This window comes from Lithobates pipiens, unplaced genomic scaffold (genome assembly GCF_037356315.1).
Source record: "Lithobates pipiens isolate NorthernLeopardFrog02 unplaced genomic scaffold, aLitPip1_a1.2 Scaffold_61, whole genome shotgun sequence".
Taxonomy (NCBI): domain Eukaryota; kingdom Metazoa; phylum Chordata; class Amphibia; order Anura; family Ranidae; genus Lithobates; species Lithobates pipiens.
The window spans coordinates 2,428,064-2,455,551 of NW_027507883.1; the positions used below are offsets into that span (position 1 = coordinate 2,428,064).

At 45.9% G+C, this 27,488-nt stretch overlaps 7 pseudogenes; all 7 read right to left on the bottom strand.

Moving 5' to 3' along the window:
• Positions 1–12,237: 12,237 nt before the first annotated feature.
• Positions 12,238–12,357, bottom strand: LOC143958628 (5S ribosomal RNA; annotated as a pseudogene).
• A 95-nt stretch (positions 12,358–12,452) lies between these two features.
• LOC143958583 (5S ribosomal RNA) lies at positions 12,453–12,571 on the bottom strand (annotated as a pseudogene).
• Positions 12,572–16,589: 4,018 nt separating this feature from the next.
• On the bottom strand, positions 16,590–16,708 carry LOC143958344 (5S ribosomal RNA; annotated as a pseudogene).
• A 2,620-nt stretch (positions 16,709–19,328) lies between these two features.
• On the bottom strand, positions 19,329–19,447 carry LOC143958311 (5S ribosomal RNA; annotated as a pseudogene).
• A 101-nt stretch (positions 19,448–19,548) lies between these two features.
• On the bottom strand, positions 19,549–19,667 carry LOC143958739 (5S ribosomal RNA; annotated as a pseudogene).
• Positions 19,668–19,988: 321 nt separating this feature from the next.
• On the bottom strand, positions 19,989–20,107 carry LOC143958605 (5S ribosomal RNA; annotated as a pseudogene).
• Positions 20,108–23,662: 3,555 nt separating this feature from the next.
• On the bottom strand, positions 23,663–23,781 carry LOC143958568 (5S ribosomal RNA; annotated as a pseudogene).
• Positions 23,782–27,488: the final 3,707 nt, after the last annotated feature.

Below are 27,488 nucleotides of genomic sequence, written 5' to 3' on the forward strand. Positions count from 1 at the left end.
TCTCTGACATTAACTGAGTATCTCTCTGCACTTGGATCTTAATAATAATAATAATAATAATAATAGGATTGTGTAATGCAAACATCAACTAGTCTAATATAAGCTTTCTCATTGGTACCGGCATATCCTTTAAATTTAGACTAACGCAACTATTTCTCGGCCATTTTCAAGCTAAGCTTTCAATCTCTTACCTTTGAACAGCGATACTTCCTCCCTACAATATTAAGCCATTTAAATGTCCTATTGGTCGCCTATATTATACAACTCTCTGAAAACCCTATATGTAGAGAATAAAACTAGTCTTACATCTAAATAAAACAGTTTTATTGCTCAACCAAGTATCAGCTGTCATGACAAATAAAGTTTCCACTGTTTGACTCTATTTTCTGTATTACTTCTTTTTCTCCACCTTATCTGTCACAGTTAAAACACAGTGACAAAACATTTCTTTTTACCGCAGCAAAATGTGAGAAAAGCAGTGTAAGCCGTCTTTCTGCCATATGCAACCATCTCTCGCTACCTCTATGCAATAGGATTCTCTTTCCAGTGGAAACGGAAAACAGTCAGTGTAAGCCGTCTTCGTGCGTAACAAAATTAATGGAACGATTTACACGTTGGAATTTGCAAACTACGTCAATTTACTCTTAAATAATGTACCTTTGCATTTATCCCTTGACTTTGCAACTTATCCCTTGATCCTTTTTGTGTGTTCACTTTATCTCGACCTATATATACTGCCTCAATATTTTCCTAATTGGTTTTGCTATACTTATTATTATTATATTATAGAGATTACTAACTCTAAATCATTGTAAACCTAACCATAGTTATAATGTCTACAGCTAATTTTACGTTAAAGCAAAATTAAGAGTAATGCAACCATCTCTCGCTACCTCTATGCAATAGGATTCTCTTTCCAGTGGAAACGGAAAACAGTCAGTGTAAGCCGTCTTCTTGATTTACACGTTGGAATTTGCAAGCTACGTCAATTTACTGATAAATAGAGTACCTTTGCATTTATCCCTTGACTTTGCTACTATCCCTTGATCCCTTTTGTGTATTCACTATATCTCGACCTATACATACTGCCTCAAAATATTCCTAATTTGTTTTGCTATACTTATTATTATTATTTTATAGAGATTACTATCTCTAAATCATTGTAACAAGTTATAATGTCTACAGCTAATTTTACGTTAAAGCAAAAGTCACACAAAACCATCTTTTTAAAACCTTTTACACACTGCACATTAAGATTAATGCAACCATCTCTCGCTACCTCTATGCAATTGGATTCTCTTTCTGACTCTATTTTGTGTATTACTTCTTCTCCACATTAACTGTCACACTGATAACCAAATGGTAACACATAACACTTGCAACACATTTTTTAACAGCGGCAAAATGTGAGAAAATCAGTGGGACGGTTTTACTTGATTGAGAAGTGGTTGCAGTAGCAAAGCATAACAATACAGTTTGATTACATTAATAACACATAATGCAACTATTTTACATTCATTTTACATTCACATCATGCATACATCCTAATGTAAGCTGCCTATCACTATTAATGTTCATGGTTACTGATACATTATGCCGATGACCAGTGGAAACGGAAAACAGTCAGTGTAAGCCGTCTTCGTGCGTAACATAATTAATGGAACGATTTACACGTTGGAATTTTCAAGCTACGTTAATTTACTCTATTGAACAATGTAAAGGTAAGCTAGATATTTTGTGTATTTCCACTTAAACTCGACCTGTATATACTGTCTCAATATTATCTTTTCTAATTTTGCTAAATTAGATTATAGAGTTTGCGATGTCTAAATCCAGGTTACCTACTCACCTTTATTACGTATACTGCTAATTTTAGGATAATACAAAACCATCTTATTGCTTCTTTACACGCTGCACATATTAAGAGTAATGCAATGCTACCGTGAACAGTTTAATTGCTCGTCTCACATTTAGCTGGTATCTCTCTGCTATAGGAAACTGAATTTGTACTAGAACGATCACTCATTTAATATCAGTCCACTCAGTGCTACCGGGATAACTTTTACATTTAGAGTAATGAAATGATTTCTCAGTCATTTTGGAGCTACTGCAACTAACGCTTCCGATCTCATTTCGACTGCAATACTTAATCTCTGCTATTGCAGAATATTTAGCTGCTTAGCTCACACTTTGCTGTACGTAGCCGTGGCGATTGGCATTTCAACTCTAATTCATATTCACATTTCTAATGCAGTTTGTCTTTTTGCCATGTCATCCTCTGTTAGTTATTATGCTTTCTCATCCTTGTGCTCCAATATTGGGGTATATTCACTACATGATTAAAGACACGTAATGAACTTGATTGATAAAAACCTACACACGTTGTTGCTGTTATTTCGTGTATTTTCACTTAAACCCGTTATAGTTATTTTGCTATATTTATTACTAGTATAAACAGATTGCTATCTCTAAATCCTGGTAAACCAGCTCACACTAAACCATCTAATTTCGACCTTACACGCAGCACATATTAACATATTAACATTTAGCCGGTATAGTGAAATAGTAAACGAAATGTGTAGATCACTCATCTAATATCGTCTTTTCAGTGCTGCCGGAACATATTTTAAATTTAGAGTAATGCAACGATTTCTCAGTTTTATGAAGCTACTGCAACTAACGCTTTGAATCTCTTTCCTGATAAATTACGCTCTGCAATATTAAGCCATGTAAATTGTCCTATTGGTCGGCTAACAATGCTATGTATAATAATACAAATCTTTTAAAAGCAATATCGTCTCACTGCAATACTTACACTCTGCATAATATATATGAATAATGCGAATAATGCTAATAATAAAGTCGTCTAAAACACGGCTATAAGTAGAGAATAAAACTATCTTAACATCAAAATAAACCATGTACTGCCAAACCAATAACGGCCAATTACTTAACGTCTATCAGTCAATGACTTAACAAAATAAACTTAGCACTCTTTTGCTCTATTTTGAATAGTTGTAGTTCTCCACATTAACTGTCACATTGATATCACCACTGACAATACACCACTTTTTAACAGCACCAAAATATGAAAAAAGCACTTTATATGTTTCAAAAGTAGTTGCATTAGCAAAAAATAAAGTCCTGTCTTCTTTACACGCTAGCTTTTCTGTATACATTATTCTGTCTTCTGTATACAGGTGCCCGTAATCTATATACACTAGCCTGCCTTCTTTTTACAATAGTCTCGGTGTCCCAGCCTCTCTGCATACACTAGCCTCACTGAATTCCCCAGACTGTCTTCTGTATACACAAGCCTATCTGTAAAAAAAATAGCCGGTCTTCTGCATACTCTAGCCTCTCTGTGTAACACAGTCTCTGGATTCCCTAGCCTACATCTCTGCATACCCAGGACCTTCCTCTGTATAATCTAGCCTATCTGTATACACTAGCCTGTCTTTTGTACAAATTAGCTACTCTGTAGCCGGTCTTCTGCATACACTAGCCTCACTGAATTCCCCAGACTGTCTTCTGTATACACAAGCCTATCTGTAAAAAAAAATAGCCGGTCTTCTGCATACTCTAGCCTCTCTGTGTAACACAGTCTCTCTCTGGATTCCCTAGCCTACATCTCTGCATACCCAGGACCTTCCTCTGTATAATCTAGCCTATCTGTATACACTAGCCTGTCTTTTGTACAAATTAGCTTCTCTGTAGCCGGTCTTCTGTGTATACACGATCCTCACTGTCTACTCTTAGTTGTCTTTTGTATACACTAGCATCTCTTTAAACATTAGCTCTCTGTATACCCAAGCCTCTCTGTATACACTAGTCCACCGGTATACACTAGCAAGTCTGCATACACTAGCCTCTCTTTGTAACTCAACTTCTCTCTCTGTATACCTTAGCCTCCATCTCTGCATACCCAGGACGTTCTTCTCTATAATCTAGCCTATTTGTATACACTAGCCTGTCTTTTGTACACATTAGCCTCTCTGTATAAACTAGCCGGTCCTCTGTATACACTAGTCCATCTGTATACACTAGCAAGTATGCGTACTCTAGCCTCTCTCTCTGTATAACTTAGCCTCCATCTCTGCATACCCAGGACGTTCTTCTGTATAATCTAGCCTATCTGTATAATCTAGCCTATCTGTATACACTAGCCATCCATCTCTGCATACCCTGGACGTTCTTCTGTATAATCTAGCCTATCTGTATAAACTAGCCTGTCTTTTGTACACATTAGCCTCTCTATATAAACTAGCCGGTCCTCTGTATACACTAGTCCATCTGTATACACTAGCAAGTCTGTGTAACCAAGCCTCTCTCTCTGCATACCCTAGCCTCCATCTCTTGCATAACCAGGACCTTCTTATGTATAATCTAGCCTATCTGTATACACTAGCCTGTCTTTTGTACACATTAGCCTCTCTGTATAAACTAGCCGGTCTACTGTATACACTAGTCCATCTGTATACACTAGCAAGTCTGCATACTCCTGCGTCTCTGTGTAACACAGTCTCTCTCTCTGTATACCCTAGCCTCCATCTCTGCATACCCATGACGTTTTTCTGTATAATCTAGCCTGTGTTTTGTACACTTTAGCCTCTCTGTATAAACTAGCCGGTCTTCTGCATACACGAGTCTCTCTTTATACCCTTGGATGTCTTTTGTATACACTAGCTGCTCTTTATACATTAGCTCTCTGTATACCCAAGCCTCTCTATACACTAGTCCGTCTGTATACACTAGCAAGTCTGCATACACCAGCCTCTCTGTGTAACCCAGCCTCTCTCTCTGCATACCCAAGATGTTCTTCTCTATAATCTAGCCTATTTGTATACACTAGCCTGTCTTTTGCACACATTAGCCTCCCTATATAAACTAGCCGGTCTTCTGTATACACTAGTCCGTCTGTATACACTAGCAAGTATGCATACTCTAGCCTCTCTCTCTGTATACCCTAGCCTCCATCTCTGCATACCCAGGACGTTCTTCTGTATAATCTAGCTTATCTGTATACACTAGTGTATACAGACAGACTAGTGTATACAGAGGACCGACTAATGTGTACAAAAGACAGGCTAATGTGTACAGATAGGCTAGATTATACAGAAGAACGTGCTGGGTATGCAGAGCGCTCAGCTTCAAGGTATGGCCAACGTGAGTAATATGAGGGACACTCCTCACCCCCGCCCCCACCTACCAGATCTGAGTTTCATCCCCTTGCCCTCTCTGCCCCGGTCATCTGGTGGCAGTTTTATGCACTCCCTGGCCCCCACCCATTCATAATCCTTACCGACCTTTCTTTCCGCTGCTCACAGGAACACACTGGATGACTTGTCTAATTAACCAACTTGTACAAGACACAGCTATCCTCCTGTCTGACACCGGTCCCCCTTGGAGGCTTTACCCCTCACTGTTTGGGTGGTCCCTGCCTCTCCCTGGATGCTCCACATACAGTGCCTACAAGTAGTATTCAACCCCCTGCAGATTTAGCAGGTTTACACATTCGGAATTAACTTGGCATTGTGACATTTGGACTGTAGATCAGCCTGGAAGTGTGAAATGCACTGCAGCAAAAAAGAATTTTATTTCTTTGTTTAATTTTTTTTTAAATAGTGAAAAGTTTATTCAGAGGGTCAATTATTATTCAACCCCTCAATTCAACAGAATTCTGTTTGGTTCCCCTAAAGTATTAAGAAGTAGTTCAGGCACAAAGAACAATGAGCTTCACATGTTTGGATTAATTATCTGTTTTTCCAGCCTTTTCTGACTATTTAAGACCCTCCCCAAACTTGTGAACAGCACTCATACATGGTCAACATGGGAAAGACAAAGGAGCATTCCAAGGCCATCAGAGACAAGATCGTGGAGGGTCACAAGGCTGGCAAGGGGTACAAAACCCTTTCCAAGGAGTTGGGCCTACCTGTCTCCACTGTTGGGAGCATCATCCGGAAGTGGAAGGCTTATGGAACTACTGTTAGCCTTCCACGGGCTGGACAGCCTTTGAAAGTTTCCTCCCGTGCCGAGGCCAGGCTTGTCCAAAGAGTCAAGGCTAACCCAAGGACAACAAGGAAGGAGCTCCGGGAAGATCTCATGGCAGTGGGGACATTGGTTTCAGTCAATACCATAAGTAACGTACTCCACCGCAATGGTCTCCGTTCCAGACGAGCCCGTAAGGTACCTTTACTTTCAAAGCGCCATGTCAAGGCTCGTCTACAGTTTGCTCATGATCACTTGGAGGACTCTGAGACAGACTGGTTCAAGGTTCTCTGGTCTGATGAGACCAAGATCGAGATCTTTGGTGCCAACCACACACGTGACGTTTGGAGACTGGATGGCACTGCATACAACCCAAAGAATACCATCCCTACAGTCAAGCATGGTGGTGGCAGCATCATGCTGTGGGGCTGCTTCTCAGCCAAGGGGCCTGGCCATCTGGTCCGCATCCATGGGAAGATGGATAGCACGGCCTACCTGGAGATTTTGGCCAAGAACCTCCGCTCCTCCATCAAGGACCTTAAGATGGGTCGTCATTTCATCTTCCAACAAGACAACGACTCAAAGCACACAGCCAAGAAAACCAAGGCCTGGTTCAAGAGGGAAAAAATCAAGGTGTTGCAGTGGCCTAGTCAGTCTCCTGACCTTAACCCAATTGAAAACTTGTGGAAGGAGCTCAAGATTAAAGTCCACATGAGACACCCAAAGAACCTAGATAACTTGGAGAAGATCTGCATGGAGGAGTGGGCCAAGATAACTCCAGAGACCTGTGCCGGCCTGATCAGGTCTTATAAAAGACGATTATTAGCTGTAATTGCAAACAAGGGTTATTCCACAAAATATTAAACATAGGGGTTGAATAATAATTGACCCACACTTTTATGTTTAAAATTTATTAAAATTTAACTGAGCAACATAACTTTTTGGTTTGTAAGATTTATGCATCTGTTAATAAATCCTGCTCTTGTTTAAAGTTTGAAGGCTCTAACTTATTTGCATCTTATCAAACCTGCTAAATCTGCAGGGGGTTGAATACTACTTGTAGTCACTGTATACCACAACGACATTGTCAGAGGGGCACCACTTGACAGGACACGGGGCTTTCATTCCGGTGGCATCTCCCATTGGAGGAAGGGATGATGGCCCCAACCCCTTGGCAGCAGGTTCTTTCATGTACAGACCAGGGCGGCTCATCTTCCCTTCTGGAGTCTTCACCTTAGATGGGGGAGTTGCACTTTGGGGGGTCTGAGTGATACCTAATGCGCTGTACTGGAAGGGCTTGACATTCCCGCATATGTGTCCCCTCCCCCTGGATGCGCCCCTTGTCCCCCCCTCTGGCTCCCACCTACTCTTTGCCGACATTGCCTTCTGCAGCTTTCGGGGACCCTGGATGACTTATTTATTGAGCCTATTGGTATGAGACACTGCTTCCCTCCAGGGTGACTCTGGACCCCCCTGGAGGATTTACCCCTTACTGTTTGGGCGGTCCCAGCCTCCCTCTGGATTCTCTACACAGCCCCCGATGGCGATGCAGGAGAGACACTAATTGGCGGGCCCCAGGACTGCTGCTCGGGTGAAGCCTCCCATTGGATGGAGGGATGGTGGCACCAGCCCCTTGCCTGCCGGATTTTCCATGCACCGACCAGGGCTGCTCCTCTTTCATCTTGATGTGGTGACCATGGAGGGGAGGAGTTGAAATTTATGGGGTCCGGGTGTTTGCTGGTGGGAGTGCGCTAAAGGACTTGACATTTCTGCATGTTTGTCCCCTCTCCCCTGTTTCCCCCCTCCCTTCCCCCCCTTCCCACCCTTCTCTTCCCTCCTTTCCCTCCCCCTTTCCCCCTTCCACTCCCCCTTTCCCCCCTTCCACTCCCCCTTTCCCCCTTTCCCTGCCCCTTTTCCCCCCGGGGCGTGGACGGGGGAGAGGGGGTAAGGAGAGGACAATCTGCCAAAGGGAGAAATGCATTTGTTCGGGGACTGCATGTACTTTAGGGGTATGGGACGGGGGGTGGTGGATCCCATTCTGTGATGCCTTTTCTGTTGTGACGGGCTCCCTCGTGCATGCCTATGTTTAGGGCGAGCCGAGGAGACCCCTCAGTGCTGACAGTTATATGCTCTACCTCTGTTTTGGTTATACTATTGTTTTTTGTTTCTTTGATGTTACTGATTGTCTTTTATTTGCATACCGGTATCAGACGTGACATTTACCACTGCCGGGACTGGGGGGACTAGGATTCGGGGGCTCCCTCTCCGACCTGTCTACCCAATAACCCAAGTAGGACAGCGCTTTAAACCCAGTGTACATCTGGTAAGCGCTATAGCATAATTGTGCTGTTTTAGTATACCCTTCCTGTACTGTTGAGTGCGGACAACCCTTAATTTCCCTCTCCCCCTGGGGTTGAGGTGCCCGGCCTCTTTTTCCCTTTACCTTTCCTTCCATTTGCCCTTCCTTTCTCCCCCTTAGTTCCCGCCATGCATTACCTACCCAAAACCTACCTTGGTTCAACTTTCTTTGCTTTTCTCTGACGTCCCCCTCCCCCTCCCCGAGGAGCGATGGGAGACTCAGTCAAGGTCACCTCTCTAAACGTTAAGGGACTGAACTCCCCTGAAAAACGGTGGATCCTCCTGGGAAAACTGAACACATCCTGTACTGATGTGGCCTTTATACAAGAAACACATTTTAAAAATACTAGCCTCCCCTTTCTATGGTCGAGATCCTTCCCTAAGGTCTACCACTCTACTAACCCCTCCTCTCCATTCTGATCTCTAGCAGGCTCCCCTGGGTTCTCCAGGATTCTCTGGTGGACCCTGGGGGCCAATATCTTTTTCTTAGGGGCCACATTGGAGAGCGCCTTTTTACATTTGCCACTGTGTACGCTCCCAATGATCACCAAGACACGTTCCTCAGAACTACCCTGCACAGATTATGTGACTTTCGGGAGGGCCAATTGATATTAGGCGGGGACTTTAATGTCCCCTTTCGCCATCGGTTGACACTTCTGCCTCTTGCTCCTCGCTCCCTACCCCTCACCTAGGTCTCTATTCTGGCACCTTAATGAGAGCCTCATCCAGATACCGGAAGTTTTAGCAGATGTGACCAGGGAATTGGACCTTTATTTCCAAGAAAACTAAAGCAGGACTGTGACCCGGGGATAATTTGGGAGGCTCACAAGTCAGTACTCCGCAGGGTACTTATCAGGAACAGCTTGCTAATCTGTTTCGTGAACTTGCCTCTGTGGAAGCGAAACATAAACATACTCCCTTACGGACCTTAGAGATTGAATTGGGGACACTCCATACCCATATTGCTGTCCTACTCCATTATAAAGCGAAAGCGGCACTCCAGTTTTGTCGTAAACTGACGTAGGAGTCAGAGGACAAATGCAGAAAAATCTTAGCCAGGTCGGTAAAGGAGTTGAAATCTGGCTCTTACATACCACAGTTGATAGATGAGAATGGCCAGAGGGCCTCTACCCCAACCCAAATAGTTGAAGTCTTTGAAAAATGTTACTCTGATCTCTACAACCTGCCCGATTCAGGGTCTGGACAGGACTATATAGACAGATATGTAACCGGTTCTGGTCTACCAACCCTCTCATCGGAATCACGGGAGTACTTGAAGGACCCGATCACACTGGAAGAAGTCCAGACGGCCGTGGGACCTCCGAAGGTGGGTAAGGCTCCGGGCCCTGACGGATATACCGCACAATACTTTAAGACCTTCCTCCCTATTCTCGGCCCGCGCTTGGTGAATTTATTTAATACTCTGAGCTCAAATGGGGATTTTCCTGAGGATACCCTTAGAGCCCACATCTCGTTGATACCTAAGGAGGGCAAAGACCCGGGCCTATGTGGGAGCTACAGACCCATTTCCCTCCAAAATTCGGACCTAAAACTATTCTCTAACTCCTCACCACGTGATTGGCACATCACTTGTAGTCCCTTATACATATTGACCAGTTAGGTTTTATTCCCACCAGGGAAGATAGAGACAACACCACTAAGGTGCTTACCCTGATCCGTAAAGCAAAGTCATCTGGGACCCCTTGTCTTTTCATGAGTACTGATGCCGAGAAGGCTTTTGATCGGGTCAAATGGACATTAATGTTCTCGGTCCTTTGCCATATAGGTCTGAGTGAACGGATGCTGGCATGGATAAGTAAGATATACTCACGTACTTACATTCCACCGGACATCGCGCGTACGTTTATGTTGAAATTCCCCCCACCCCTTGTCACTAAGATCCGCAGTTTGCTTCACGGGTGGCATTCTGGCCTCCATTCCTGGTTCAGCAGATGCAATCTCATTAAAATGAACATACTCCCTAAATTTACTTATCTTTTCCAAGCTCTCCCGATCCAGATTCCAGTCCTGTTTTTTAAGCAAGCTCAATCCTTGCTCACTCAATTTAACTGGGCCCACAAAAATCGCAGACTTAAGCGGTCACAGCTGACATTGTCTAAACAACAGGGAGGGTTGGTTCTCCCTAACTTGCGACGCTACTACCTGGCCTCCCATCTGGGGCGTGTATTGGACTGGAATCGAAACAAACTTTCTAAGCTCACTCCCGAATCCCGCTAAGAAGCGCCATGTGGTGCTATAAGTATTTACCCACAGAATTTATGTCACATCCCACTATAGGGGCTTAGTTGAAAGTCAGTCACCTGATCGCTACCCAAAACACACTCACGTCTTTGACTTCCGCCCTATTCCCTATACGTGGCCATCCAACCTTTGAACTGGGGACCCACTTAGAAATTCCAACCTAGACAATGCGTCTAAATTCGTCATTGATGGAAAATGGCCTTCTTTCTCAACCCTAACAGATCCGACAGGGCTTTTCCAACTGCCTTTTTGGAGAGCGGCGCAACGACATCATTTTCTCCTTTCCATCCCCAATCCTCAAACGTTCGCCCGCCCTCAGACGGAGTTTGAGACTCTATGCAGGAGCGAAGGCCCTTTGGCCCACATTCTCTCTCAAACAGATTACCCACACTTAACCTGTCTGGCCAACTGGGAAAAGGACCTTAATTGCTAATTTTCCCCAGCACAGAGACAACGCATTATCACTTTGGCTCTCAAAATGTCGCTGTGCACGAAGATACAGGAGACGAATTTTAAACTTCTCACCAGGTGGTATTTGACACCATCAAAGCTGCAGAAATGTTTCCCCTCTTCCTCGAACATATGCTGGAGGTGTGGATAAGAAGAGGGCACGTTGCTGCACATTTTTTGGTCCTGCCTCAGCTTGGTGGACTTCTGGACAGAGATCCGATGCATGACACAAAAATTCACAGACTTCTCCATCCAGGAAGAGGCTGCATTCTTTCTCTTGTACCATTCACAGATTCCCATTAAGAAGTACAAAAAAATCTATTTTACGGCATGTGATTAATGCGGCGAAATCCTGCATCCCTCTCTATTGGAAAAAATGTTCCCCCCCTTTCATTACTCACTGGCTTAGGAAAATAGAGGACATTAAAAAAAATGGAGGACTTGATCCTCACATCACAAGGTAAACAAGAATTTTTTAAACAAACCTGAGACATCTGGAATACCTTTATATTCTCGCTAGAAGGATGTCGCCTGCTATCGCCTTAGTGCTCTGAGCTTTCCTTGACTGGCCCCTTGGACAGTGGCTGCCATCGTGTCTCGTCCCCTCTTCTCCTTTTCTGATCTTTCAACCCTTCTCTTTTTGGCCTTCCTCCCCTATCTCTCACCCCCTCCACCCCCTCTCTCTTTTGGAAAGAGTGGAAAATTGGGAATGACGGCCCCACACCCCCCTCTGGATGGATTATGCCGGAGGGACCTGGGGTTTGTGTGACCCTGGATCTTGGTACAGTACTTTATCCGTGCCTCGAATCATTGTGATTGATGGAAGGCAGACTCACAGTTGCGAATATACCTGTATCAAGTATTGTTCAGCTGCTTTTTGCTCTGTATTTCTCTGTTGCATTATGTACTTGGGGGACCGTCTTCCCCTATTTGGAGAAAAAATTATATTTGAAAAAAAAAGAAGCCTACGACACCTGGTATTCCCAGGCGGTCTCCCATCCAGGCATTAACCAGGCCGGACCCTGCTTAGCCTCCAAGATCAGATGAGATGGAACAGATTCAGGGTGATGTGGCCGTAGCCAATATCTTCAGGCACTCTCAACTCTCTTGACAAACACCAAGATGGTCACCTTGGAAACAAGCGGAAAAAAATAGGTCAATGGCCACAACATAAAAAGAAGCCTACGGCATCTGGAAATCCCAGGCGGTCTCCCATCCAGGTACTAAACTGGTCCCAACCCTGCTTAGCCTCTGAGATCAGATGAGATTGGGCTCTTTCAGGGTGGTGTGGCCGTAGGAGATTTCTTCAGGCACTCTCAACCTTGACTAACGCCAATATGGTCACCTTGGGAAACAAACAAAAAAATCAAGTCAATGCCAACAACATGAGAAGAAGTCTACAGCACCTAGTATTCCCAGGTGGTCTCCCATCCAGGTATTAACAAGGCCCGACCCTGTTTAGTCTCTGAGATCAGACGAGATCTGGTGCTTTCAGGGTTATGTGGCCATAGGCGAGCTCTTCAAGCACTCTCAACCCTCTTGACAAACACCAAGATGGTCACCTTGGTAAACAAAAAAACAAAAAAACAAGTCAATGCCAACAACATAAAAATAAGCCTCCAGCACCTAGTATTCCCAGGTGGTCTCCAATCCAGGTACTAGCAAGGCCCGACCCTGTTTAGCCTCTGAGATCAGAGGAGATTGGGGCGCTTTCAGGCTTATGTGCCCATAGGCAATCTCTTTGGGCACTCTCAACCCTCTTGACAAATGCCAAGATAGTCACCTTGGGAAACAAGCGAAAAAAAAACAGGTCAATGTCAACAACATAAAAAGAAGACTACGGCACCTGGTATTCCAAAGCCATCTCCCATCCAGGGACTAACTAGGCCCAACCCTTCTTAGCCTCAGAGATGAGAAGAGATAGGGCTCTTTCAGGGTGATGCTGCTGTAAGCGAACTCTTTGGGCACTCTCAACCCTCTTGACAAATGCCAAGATGGTCACCTTGGGAAACAAGCGAAAAAAAAAAAAAATGAATCAAGGCCAACAACATAAAAAGAAGCCTACAATAACTGGTATTCCCAGGTGGTCTCCCATCCAGGTACTAACCAGGCCTGACTCTTCTTAGCCTCCAAGATCAGACGAGATTGGGTGCTTTCAGAGTGCTCGGACTCTTTCCCCATCACTAATGGGATGAGGCAGGGGTGCCCTCTGTCTCCCCTAATTTTTATTCTGACACTGGAACCACTTATGTGTCACGTTCGGAATGACCCGAATATTACTGGCATATCCAAACCCTCGGCACACCACAAAATTGCGGCGTACGCTAACGATCTAATTTCTTTCGTCTCCAATCCACACATTTCGCTTCCCAATATACTCGCGGCTCTCCGGCGATACGGCAGCCTATCAAACTATAAAATCAATTGCACCTTTGGCTGTATTGAATATATCGGTCCCGGATGGTGAGGCCAAGAGGCTACGCTCCGCTTTTCCATTCTACTGAGCTGAAAAATCTATACGTTACCTGGGCGTTGACATCGCAGCGGATTTGGCGCAATTGTACCCGCTTGATTTTGTCCCTCTCCTGAATAGACTGAAATCTGATTTGGGAAACTGGCATGCTTTAACACTGACCTGGTTCAGGCGCTGTAATGCATTCAAAATGACGGCCCTCCCACGGATTTTATACTTGTTCCAGACATTACCGATCCGGTTACCCCCAATTTTTTTCAGACAACTGCAGGTGCTGCTCCGGGACTTTATTTGGCCGCGCAAACTGCCCAGAGCCCGTTTGCAATTGCTTGCCAGACCAAAGGACAAGGGGGGTCTGGGTCTCCCAGATCTGAGACAATACTACAGAGTGACTCTGCTAGCGAGAGTCGTTGATTGGCATTGTAATGGCCCACACAAGCAGTGGGTGGAGATGGAGATTGAGGATGGATCCATTCCCCTATTGACCTCCCCGTGGCTCCTGTCCTCCCTACCAAAAGACCTCAGAGATCACCCCGTAGTGGGAGCTACGTTGGCTGTTGTGCGGAGGTTGTTCCGCTGCACACACATTGCTCCCCTGCCGTCACCAATGACTCCGGTTATAGGTAATCCAGACTTCCCACCGGGATTTACCAACAAGAAACTGCGACAGTTGACAGTGGTGGGGAAACAGCGTCTGGGAGAGGTGTGGCCCTCGGGAGGGCTCCCGACCACGCAAACTGTCGCCAAGCTTTCTGACCCTCCTCTTGACTTGTTTAGTGCTTATCAACTTCATCACTTTCTTCTGGCCATACAAAGGGCCCCCTACACTCCTAGAGACCTGACACCCTATGAATCCATCTGTCACAAAAAGGAACCTGTGCGACACACCCTCTCCCTCCTGTACAACCTATTAAGTAGTCAGGAGGAGGAGTCGACCCCACCATTTATCCACAAATGGGAGAGGGACTTTGGCATCACATTTACCCCACAACAGATAGGCAAGATCCTGACATTAGTACATAAAGCTTCCATCGCAAACCAATATCAAGAATCAGGATACAAGATAGTCTCACGCTGGTATAGAGTCCCATACCTTCTGAATAAAATGAATAGATTGATCCCGGATGTTTGTTGGAGGTGCAATTCAGATACGGGGACCATGGGACACATTTTCTGGGCATGCCCGGCCTTGAGGAACTTTTGGGTGGAGGTGACCGAGACGATAAAAACTCTCAGAAATGTAGATATCGCAGACAACCCAGCAGCGTGCCTTCTACACTTGACCGAACAGCCTGTTCGAAAATACAAAAAAACCCTCCCGATGCAACTCCTGAACGCCGCCCGGGCCTGCATTCCCACACTGTGGAGGCAGCCTCAGCCCCCCATCCAAGGTGCTGTGGTATTCCAAAGTCACGACCGGCTCATATTTTACTCTGGTTCACATAGGTCATGATAAGCTGGCTCGCTGTGGTCCCAGTTGCTCTCCATGATTACATTTGTCCGAACAGGGCTGCATTAGTTATACTGTACTACATGTCCGAGGTGGGGTTTCTCTCATTTCTGCATGAAACTCTAGGACTCCCCTCTGAGAACCCAGAGTTATTTGGCTGCCTATTTTTTGTTACCATGTAATTGTGACCCTGGGTCATGCTGTATGGTTGACTGTTATATTTATGTTGTTCTACTTATACTTAATAAAAGAATAAAACAAAAAAAATAAAAATAAGTCAATGCCAACAACTTAAAAAAAGCCTATGGCATCGAGAAATCCCAGGCGTTCTCCCATCCAGGTACTAACCAGGTCCCAACCCGGCTTAGCCTCTGAGATCAAATGAGATTTGGCTCTTTCAGGGTGATGCAGCCATAGTAGATTTTTTCAGGCACGCTCAACCCTCTTGACAAACGCCAAGATGGTCACCTTGGGAAACAAATAAAAAAAAACAAGTCAATGCCAACAACATAAAAAGAAGCCTACCGCACCTAGTATTTCCAGACGGTCTCCCATCCAGGTATTAACAAGGCGCGACCCTTTCTAGCCTCTGAGATCAGCGGAGATTGGGCGCTTTCAGGGTGATGTGCCCATAGGCAATCTCTTTGGGCACTCTCATCCCTCTTGAAAAATGCCAAGATAGTCACCCTGGGAAACAAGCGAAAAAAAACAGGTCAACGCCAACAACATAAAAAGAAGACTACGGCACCTAGTATTCCAAGGCCGTCTCCCATTCAAGTACTAACTAGGCCCAACCCTTCTTAGCCTGTGAGATCAGAAGAGATAGGGTGCTTTCAGGGTGATGCGGCTGTAAGCGATCTCTTTAGGCACTCTCAACCCTCTTGACAAATGCCAAGATGATCACTTTGGGAAACAAGCGAAAAAAACAGGTCAACACCAACAACATAAAAATAAGCCTGCGGCATCTGGAAAACCCAGGCGGTCTCCCATCCAGGTACAAACCAGGCCCAACCCTGCTTAGCTTCTGAGATCAAACGAGATTGGGCGCTTTCAGGGTGTTGTGCTCGTAGGCAATTTCTTTGTGCACTCTCAACCCTCTTGACACATGCCAAGATGGTCACCTTGGGAAACAAGGGAAAATAAAACAGGTCAACGCCGACAACATAAAAAGAAGACTACGGCACCTAGTATTCCAAGGCCGTCTCCCATTCAAGTACTAACTAGGCCCAACCCTTCTTAGCCTCTGAGATCAGAAGAGATAGGGTGCTTTCAGGGTGATGCGGCTGTAAGCGATCTCTTTAGGCACTCTCAACCCTCTTGACAAATGCCAAGATGATCACTTTGGGAAACAAGCGAAAAAAACAGGTCAACACCAACAACATAAAAATAAGCCTGCGGCATCTGGAAAACCCAGGCGGTCTCCCATCCAGGTACAAACCAGGCCCAACCCTGCTTAGCTTCTGAGACCAAACGAGATTGGGCGCTTTCAGGGTGTTGTGCTCGTAGGCAATTTCTTTGTGCACTCTCAACCCTCTTGACACATGCCAAGATGGTCACCTTGGGAAACAAGGGAAAATAAAACAGGTCAACGCCGACAACATAATGAGAAGCCTACGGCACCTGGTATTCCCAAGCTGTCTCCCATCCAGGTACTAACCAGGCCCATCGCTGCTTAGCCTCCGAGATCAGATGAGATTGGGCTCTTTCAGGGTGATTTGGCCGTAGGCACTCTCTTTGGGCACTCTGAAGCCTCTTGACAAAGGCCAAGATGGTCACCTTGGGAAACAAGCTAAAAAAAACAGGTCAAAGCCAACAACATAAAAAGAAGCCTACGGCATCCAGTATTCCCAGGCGATCTCCCAATCAAGACACTAACCAGACCAGATCCTTCTATGGCACCTGGTCTTCCCAGGCAGTCTCCCATCCAGGTACAAACCAGGCCTGACGCTGCTTAGCCTCTGAAATCAGACGAGATCGGGTGCTTTCAGGTTGATGTGGCCGTAAGCATTCTCTTCAAGACACGCCCAACCCTCTTGACAAACGCCAAGATGGTCGCCTTGAGAAACAAGCAAAAAAAACAGGTCAAAGCCAACAACATAAAAAGAAGCCTATGGGCTTACAGCGTACCCTAAGAGATGGGACCCACTAGCTCTGTCATGGTTCGGACGCTGTAATATGAACGCAATGCCACGACTTCTGTATCTACTACAAGCCTTACCTATCAAAATACCCCAGACTTTCTTTCATGCGGATCGCTCAACCTTTATCAAGTTGACTGGTGCTGGTGTTCTGCCATATACTGTCCGGCCATGATATAGTGTCTGCGCCGTACTGCGCATGCGCAGTACGGAGCAGACGAAGCTTCGGAAAATCTCCGAAGCCGAACGGCGCCTGCGCGGTGAGTGGAGGTGGTAGCCCCACCATCCAAGCGGACATAGGGTTGTGAATATTAGAGGGCCCCTCGCAGGCGAGCTTAGCTCGCCACGCTTCGGGCTCAGCCTCGCTGCGCTCGGCTCTTTTATATTCTTACTCTATGTCCACTTGGATAGTGGGGATAGAAACTGGACTCAGTGCGCAGGCGCCGTTCATGCTCGGCAATTTTCGGAATCTGTGTTGCTGTGTACTGCACATGCGCAGCACACAGCGGACACTATCCGATGGGGGACCATATGTGATAGGACACCGGCATTGGGAACTGAAGCTATGGGTCAAGCTAGAGCAGGAGATGGCGCGGGTTCCACTGGCTGGTCTGCCTTGGGCGGGGAGGCCATTGGAGCCCTGTGTGACTACTCACCCGTTAATTGGCCCCTCGCTCGCCGAGATGGATCGTTTTTTTCACCTTTCCCACCTGACTAATTTCCCTTCTCCTATGACCCCAATTATTGGACATCCTAGATTCCCTCTGGGCCTGTCTGACCAGGCCTTTACCAAGCAAGCCCCGAAAGGGCTTCTGAGAGCAGCCCTATTTCTTGGACCCACGGGCTTGATTCCCATGGGAACCATACTGCTAGAGCAAGTACCTGTTGCATTGGATAGCTGGAGAGCTAGACAGCTAATCCATTTCCTCGGATCACTACCTAACCATTCGTTCTTCTCTAAACAATTCCACCCCTTCGAGGAACTTTGCCTGGATGATGGCCCAATTCATGGTTCCCTCTCTAGGTCCTACCAAATCCTGACAGACGCACAATCCTCCACGGATCCACCCTTCCTAGCTAAATGGAAAAGGGACTTACAAACTACATTCTCCAAACCACAGAAGGACAGAATACTCTTTTTCGCCCATAAGTCGTCACTCTGCAGTAAATATCAGGAGATCTCATATAAGCTGATCACACGCTGGTATCGTACACCGGTGGTGTTGGCCAAAATATTCCCCGGTCAATCTGACCGCTGCTGTCGCTGTGGGCAACAGGCTGGCACCATTCTCCACATTTTCTGGGAATGCCCTAAATTACAAACATTCGGGCAGCCTGTCCTGAGACTCATCCACAAGTTCACAGACATTTCCTTAGCCAATGATCCCGCAGCAGTTCTTCTCAATCTAACTCCTATGTCGAGAAAGCGTTATCATAAGTCCTTACTTAAACATCTCCTCAAGGCATCTAGGGCCTGCATCCCAAGTCAGTGGAAAGAGCAATCTGCTCCAATGGTGACCCAGTGGTTCGCAAGGGTAAATGATATTGAACGAATGGAAGACCTGACTGCCACAATGAGGGATAAAACGGAGGAGCATGGGAACAGATGGTTCTACTGGACCCAGTTTCGCTTTTCGGAAGAATACCTCCGCGAGACATAGTAAGCTCATGGTGATCGTTGGAGATCGCTGTTCCAAACATTGGACAGCTGATGAGCTGGTGAGCCGAGGGCGTCTCTTGCTCCCTGGGAGGGGACCCCATCCTATCCACTCTACCCACGACACCCCCTTACCCCTTCTTTTCCTTTTCTGCCATTTCCTTCCCCAATCTTCTCTTTCCCCTTCTCCCTCCTTTCAGTTCTACTATTTCCCTTCTTAAGTCAAAAAAGGGAAAAGAAAATGGTATGTTCCGACCCCATTTGACTACTACACAATACTCTTCCTCTATCTATGGATATCTAAACTCTTCGAGGGTAGCAGGGCTAGTATCAATAATATTTTAAGTGGTAGAGGATCCCAACGAGATGGAGCTTTAATCTCATCTTGATATGACCGCAAAGCTGTGCACGTGCTATTCTCCTCGGACTTCTTACCATTGGCTCTGATATCCATGCAATATGATCGTTTGTTTGTAACTATTTGTATCACACATTCTGTGAAGTTGCCTTTGCATTGTATGTCGCATACTACTAAATAAAAAAAAAAAAAAAAGCCTATGGCACCTGGTATTCCCAGGCGGTCTCCCATCCAGGTACTAACCAGGCCCGACACTGTTTAGCATCCGAGATCAGATGAGATTGGGCGCTTTCAGGGTGATGGGGCCGTAGGTGATCTCTTCGGGCACTCTCAACCCTCTTGACAAACGCCAAGATGGTCACCTTGGGAAACAAGTGAAAAAAAAAACAGGTCAAGGCCAACAACATAAAAAGAAGCCTACAGCACCTAGTATTCCCAGGTGGTCTCCAATCCAGGAACTAGCAAGGCCCAACCCTGTTTAGCTTCTGAGATCAGAGGAGATCGGGCGCTTTCAGGGTTATGTGCCCATAGGCAATCTCTTTGGGCATTCTCAACCCTCTTGACAAATGCCAAGATAGTCACCTTGAGATACAAGCGAAAAAAAACAGGTCAATGTCAAAAACATAAAAAGAAGAATACGGCACCTGGTATTCCAACGCCATCTCCCATCCAGGTACTAACTAGGCCCAACCCTTCTTAGCCTCAGAGAAGAGAAGAGATAGGGCTCTTTCAGGGTGATGCTGCTGTAAGCGATCTCTTTGTGCACTCTCATCCCTCTTGACAAATGCCAAGATGGTCACCTTGGGAAACAAGCGAAAAAAAAAAAACGAATCAACGCCAACAACATAAAAAGAAGCCTACAATAACTGGTATTCCCAGGTGGTCTCCCATCCAGGTACTAACCAGGCCCGACTCTTCTTAGCCTCCAAGATCAGATGAGATTGGGTGCTTTCAGAGTGATGTGGCCATAGGCAATCTCTTCAGGCACTCTTAACCCTCTTGACAAACACCAAGATGGTCACTTTGGGAAATAAGCGAAAAAAAAACAGGTCAACGCCAAAAACATAAAAAGAAGTCTACGACACCTGATATTCCCAGGCGGTCTCCCATCCAGGTACTAACAAGGCCCGACTCTATTCGCCTCCAACATCAAATGAGATCGGGTGCTTTCAGGGTGATGTGCCCGTAGGCAATCTCTTCAGGCACTTTCAACCCTCTTGACAAATGCCAAGATGGTCACCTTAGGAAACAAGCAAAAAAATATAAATAAATCGGAAGCTAGAGACAATACGGCCCGAGTCCTCAATTTAATCCATGCGGCGCATGTACAGGGAAGGCCCTTGCTTATGTTGTCAACGGACGCGGAGAAGGCCTTTGACAGGGTGGCCTGGCACTTTATGCAGGCCACCCTGGAACATATAGGTCTTGGCCCCAACATGATGAGCTGGGTAATGTCGCTTTACTCCACGCCGTCGGCAGCTTTACGGGTGACCGAGTGGTGCTCGGACTCTTTCCCCATCACTAATGGGACGAGGCAGGGGTGCCCTCTGTCTCCCCTAATTTTAATTCTGACACTGGAACCACTTATGTGTCACGTTCGGAATGACCCGAATATTACTGGCATATCCAAACCCTCGGCACACCACAAAATTGCGGCGTACGCTGACGATCTAATTTTTTCGTCTCCAATCCACACATTTTGCTTCCCAAAATACTTGCGTCTCTACAGCGACACGGCAGCCTATCAAACTATAAAAACAATTGCGCCAAGTCGGCTGTATTGAATATATCGGTCCCGGATGGTGAGGCCAAGAGGCTCCAGTCCGCTTTTCCATTCTACTGGGCTGAAAAATCTATACGTTAACTGGGCGTTGACATCGCAGCGGATTTAGCGCAATTGTACCTGCTTAATTTTGTCCCTCTCCTGGATAGACTGAAATCTGATTTGGGAAACTGGCATGCTTTAACACTGACCTGGTTCGGGCGCTGTAATGCATTCAAAATGATGGCCCTCCCTCGGATCTTATACATGTTCCAGATATTACCGATCCGGTTACCCCCAATTTTTTTCAGACAACTGCAGGTGCTGCTCCGGGACTTTATTTGGGAGCGCAAACCGCCCAGAGCCCGTTTGCAATTGCTTGCCAGACCAAAGGACAAGGGGGGTCTGGGTCTCCCAGATCTCAGACAATACTACAGAGTGGCTCTGCTAGCGAGAGTCGTTGATTGGCATTGTAATGGCCCACACAAGCAGTGGGTGGAGATGGAGATTGAGGATGGTTCCATTCCCCTATTGACCTCCCCGTGGCTCCTGTCCTCCCTACCAAAAGACCTTAGAGGTCACCCCGTAGTGGGAGCTACGTTGGCTGTTGTGCGGAGGTTGTTCCGCTGCACACACATTGCTCCCCTGCCATCACCAATGACTCCGGTTATAGGTAATCCAGACTTCCCACCGGGATTTACCAACAAGAAACTGCGACAGTTGACAGTGGTGGGGAAACAGCGTCTGGGAGAGGTGTGGCCCACGGGAGGGCTCCCGACCACGCAAACTGTCGCCGAGCTTTCTGACCCTCCGCTTGACTTGTTTAGTGCTTATCAACTTCGTCACTTTTTTCTGGCCATACAAAGGGCCCCCTACACTCCTAGAGACCTGACACCCTATAAATCCATCTGTCACAAAAGGGAACCTGTGCGACACACCCTCTCCCTCCTGTACAACCTATTGAGTAGTCAGGAGGAGGAGTCGACCCCCACCATTTATCCACAAATGGGAGAGGGACTTAGGCATCACATTTACCCCACAACAGATAGGGAAGATCCTGACCTTAGTACATAAAGCTTCCATCGCAAACCAATATCAACATACAAGATAGTCTCACGCTGGTATAGAGTCCCATACCTTCTGAATAAAATGGATAGATCGATCCCGGATGTTTGTTGGAGGTGAAATTCAGATATGGGGACCATGGGACACCTTTTCTGGGCATGCCCGACCTTGAGGAACTTTTGGGTTCCCAGTAGCGTGCCTTCTACACTTGACCAAACAGCCTGTTCGAAAATACAAAAAAACCCTCACGATGCAACTCCTGAATGCCGCCCGGGCCTGCATTCCCGCACTGTGGAGGCAGCCTCAGCCCCCATCCAAGGTGCTGTGGTATTCCAAAGTCAATCATATTCTCCGGATGGAAGAATTGACCGCCACCCTTCACAACACTGAAGAGGCATTTAGTGTTACATGGAGGCCCTGGAGGTATTTTACTGGTACTCGAGACTACATTCGGGAGGTGAGCAGTGCCTCCGTCCCAGAAAACGACTGAACATCTAACGTTTACCTACGTATTCCATGTCTGCCCTGGGTGGCATTCCCCCCCTCCCTTTTTGTCTTTATTTTTCTTTTTTTCCCCGCCGCCATCCCCCCACCTCCTCTCTCTCCGTCTTTGCACTCTCTTCTTCCCCCGTCCTCCCTTTTAACTATGCCTTGTCTCCTTACTAGCCTTCAGGACCCAGAAGAACCCCAGGGTTCTGGACATGACCGGCTCATATTTTACTCTGGTTCACGTAGGTCATGATAAGCTGGCTCGCTGTGGTCCCAGTTGTTCTCCATGATTACATTTGTCCGAACGGAGCTGCACTAGTTATACTGTACTACATGTCGGAGGTGGGGTTTCTCTATATTCTGCATGAAACTGTAGGACTCCCCTCTGAGAACCCAGAGTTATTTGGCTGCCTATTTTTTGTTAGCATGTAATTGTGACCCTGGGTCATGCTGTATGGTTGACTGTTATATTTATGTTGTTCTACTTAATAAAAGAATAATAAAAATAAAAAAAATAAGTCAATGCCAACAGCTTAAAAACTAAAGCCTATGGCATCGAGAAATCCCAGGCGGTCTCCCATCCAGGTACTAACCATGTCCCAACCCTGCTTAGCCTCTGAGATCAAATGCACGCTCAACCCTCTTGACAAACGCCAAGATGGTCACCTTGGGAAACAAACAAAAAAAACAAGTCAACGCCAACAACATAAAAAGAAGCCTGCGGCATCTGGAAAACCCAGGCGGTCTCCCATCCAGGTACAAACCAGGCCCAACCCTGCTTAGCCTCTGAGACCAAACGAGATTGGGCGCTTTCAGGGTGTTGTGCCCATAGGCAATTTCTTTGTGCACTCTCAACCCTCTTGACAAATGCCAAGATGGTCACCTTGGGAAACAAGGGAAAAAAAACAGGTCAAAGCCAACAACATAAAAAGAATCCTACGGCATCCGGTATTCCCAGGCGTTCTCCCAATCAAGACACTAACCAGACCAGATCCTTCTATGTCACCTGGTCTTTCCAGGCAGTCTCCCACCCAGGTACTAACCAGTCCTGATGCTCCTAAGCCTCTGAAATCAGACGAGATCGGGTGCTTTCAGGGTGATGTGGCCGTAAGTGTTCTCTTCAAGACACGCCCAACCCTCTTGACAAACGCCAAGATGGTCGCCTTGAGAAACAAGCGAAAAAAACAGTTCAAAGCCAACAACAAAAAAAGAAGCCTATGGCACCTGGTATTTCCAGGCGGTCTCCCATCCAGGTACTAACCAGGCCCGACACTGTTTAGCCTCTGAGATCAGATGAGATTGGGCGCTTTCAGGGTGATGGGGCCGTAGGTGATCTCTTTGGGCACTCTCAACCCTCTTGTTAAGCGCCAAGATGGTCACCTTGGGAAACAAGCGAAAATAAACAGGTAAACGCCAACAACATAAAAAGAAGCCTACGGCACCTGGTATTCACAGATGGTCTCCCATACAGGTATTAACCAGGCCGTAAACTGCTAGGCCTCCGAGATCAGATGAGATTGTGCGCTTTCAGGGTGATGTGGCCATAGGTGTTCTATTTAGACACTCTCAACCCTCTTGACAAATACCAAGATGGTTATCTTGGGAAACAAGTGAAAAAAAAAGGTCAACGTCAACAACATAGACCCTGGCGGTCTCCCATCTGACCCAGACCCTGCTTAGCCTCTGAGATCGGGCGCTTTCAGGGTGATGTGACCTCAGGCGAACACTTTGGGACATACTCAAAACTCTTGACTGATGCTAAAATGGTCACCTTGGGAAACAAGCGAAAGAAAAACAGGTCAAAGTCAACAATATAAAAAGATTCCTACGGCACCTTAAATTAGGTACTATCCAGGCCGGACCCTGCTTAGCCTCTGAGATCAGATGAGTTTCCAACTCCTTCAACTAATCCCAGGAGACAATACTTCGCCCCCATCCTGGTGGAGGTTCCAACCACCCGATCAATGGTTCCTGTCACCTCTGTCCAGTAGCGGATCAACTTCGGGCATCTCCAAAACATGTGCATCATGTCTCCCCCCATGTTCCCGCACCGGGGGCAACTTGCGTCCGGCCGTTCGGCAAAACTGAAAAAGTTTACGAGGAGCATAATAGGTTCTATATAATAAGAACAGATGTGACATCCTGTGTGAGGAGAGCCACAATTCACCACAGGCAGGATTCCTGTGGCCAATTATAGCTCAGGGGGGTTTAGTACACACCCCACACTATATAAGGCCGCCAGCACGGCGGCCTTGTATAGTGTGTTGCGGTGGTCAGGGAAAGAGGACGATAGGCAGGGACAGTGTCTTTACTGCTTGGGAACCTAGCACTGTTACAGTGGGTGTTATGTGCCTCCTGCACAGTACACACCTGAAGCTACCCTTTATTACTGGTGTTCAATTTCTGCAATACATGCATCTGCAGTGCAGAAGTTAGAGTCGGTGTTGTGTGCCTCCTGCACAGTATACACCTTATTGCTGGTGTTCTGTTTCTGTAATACAGGAACCTAGCACTGTTACAGTGCTAGGGTGTACAGAGAAGCTGGTATATATAGAAGACTACAGCATACAGAAGAAAGGCTAGTGAATACAGAATACAGGTTTCGTGTATGTAGATAGGCTTGAGTATACAGAGATGCTAGAGTAAACAGTGAGGCTGGGGTACACAGAGAGGCTAGTTTAAAGACAAATACAAAGATGTTAGTGTATATAGAGAGGTTAGTGTATAGAGAGAGTCGAGTGTATACAGAAAGGACAGTGCATATAGAGAAGCTAGTGTATACAGAAAGGGTATACATGAAAGCTGACATTCTATACAGAAGACTGGGTAGTGTATACAGAGAGTCTAGTGGGTACAGAAGACAGGCTGGTGTATTCTAGCTAGTTTTTACAGTCTAGTGTATACAGAAGACAGGCTGTGGTATACAGAGAGTTTAGTGTATTCAGAGAGTCTAGTGTATACAGTCGGCGAGTGTATACATAAGACTGGCTAGTTTACACAGTGTTTACAGAGATGCAAGGGTGTACAGAGAAGCTGGTATATATAGAAGACTACAGCATACAGAAGAAAGGCTAGTTAATACACAATACAGAAGACTCGTGTATGTAGATAGGCTTGAGTATACAGAGATGCTAGAGTAAACAGTGAGGCTGGGGTACACAGAGAGGCTAATTTAAAGAGAGGCTAGTATATACAAAGATGTTAGTGTATATAGAGAGGTTAATGTATAGAGAGGGTCGAGAGTATACAGAAAGGACAGTGCATATAGAGAAACTAGTGTATACAGAAGACAGGCTTGGGTATACATCAAAGCTGACAGTGTATACAGAAGACTGGGTAGTGCATACAGAGAGTCTATTGGGTAAAGAAGACAGGCTGGTGTATTCTAGCTAGTTTTTACAGTCTAATGTATACAGAAGACAGGCTGTGGTATACTGAGGGTTTAGTGTATTCAGAGAGTCTAGTGTACAGAAATGCAAGGGTGTACAGAGAAGCGAGAAGCTAGTATATATAAGGCTAGTGAATACAGGCTAGTGAATACAGAATACAGACTCGTGTATGCAGATAGGCTTGAGTATACAGAGATGCTAGAGTAAACAATGAGGCTGGGGTACACAGAGAGGCTAATTTAAAGAGAGGCTAGTATATACAAAGATGTTAGTGTATATAGAGAGGTTAGTGTATAGAGAGAGTCGCGTGTATACAGATAGGACAGTGCATATAGAGAGACTAGTGTATACAGAAGACAGGCTTGGGTATACATCCAAGCTGACAGTGTATACAGAAGACTGGGTAGTGTATACAGAGATTCTAGTGGGTACAGAAGACAGGCTGGTGTATTCTAGCTAGTGTTTACAGTCTAGTGTATACAGAAGACAGGCTGTGGTATACAGAGGGTTTAGTGTATTACAGAGATGCAAGGGTGTACAGAGAAGCTAGTATATATAGAAGACTACAGCATACAGAAGAAAGGCTAGTGAATACAGAATAAAGGCTGGCTTCTACGGAGAGGCTACCACTACGGAGATGCAGAACACTATCTAGGGTATATAGAGAGGCTAGATTATACAGAGAGGCTAGTGCATAGAGTGAAGCTATTGTATATAGAAGCCTGGTTAGTGTATACAGAGAAGCTAGTGTGTACAGAAGAAAGGCTAGACAGGCTATAAAGAGAGACAAGTTTTTACAGAAGACAGTTTGGGGTATACAGAGATGCTAGTTTATACAGAGAGACTAATGTATACAGAAGACAGGCTAGGGCATACAGAAGACAGAAGACGGGCTAGTGTATTCAGAACATAGGCTAGTGTATATCGAAGACAGGCTATTGTATGCAGAAGACCGGCTAGTGTAAACATGCTGGTGTATATAGAGAGGCTAGTGAATTTAGAGGGTAGGCTAAGTGATAACAGAAGACAATCTGGGCTATACAGAGACATTTCATCATTTCATCTAGCTCACATCTCTAATGGATTTTGTCTCATTGCCATGTTATGCCTTTTCATTCTTATGCTAAATATAGATCACTACACGATTTTTATCATCCACATCAAGCATGCAATAAAACTATCATACATCAAAATAAACCATGTACTCTTTTGCTCTATTTTGCATATTTGTACCGGGACTGTGAGTATGTGACATAGAGTAAGAATATAAAAGAATATAAAAGAGCCGAGCGCAGCGAGGCCAAGCCCGAAGCTCGCCTGCGAGGGGCCCTCTAATATTCACAACCCTATGTCCACTTGGATGGTGGGGCTACCACCTCCACTCACCGCGCATGAAAATCTCCGAAGCTTCGTCTGCTCCGTACTGCGCATGCGCAGTACGGCGCAGACACTATATCATGGCCGGACAGTATATGGCAGAACACCGGCACCAGTCAACCACCGGTGTCATGTGCGTCGCTGTGTAATATAGAGCAGGGTCCGGGAAGCCAATACCTCCCCGCAATTTCGTTGGCAATAGCATTGCCCTACCAATACGCATATGTTTTCCGCGCCAGAGGAACTTGATAAAGATTGAGCGAACCGCATGA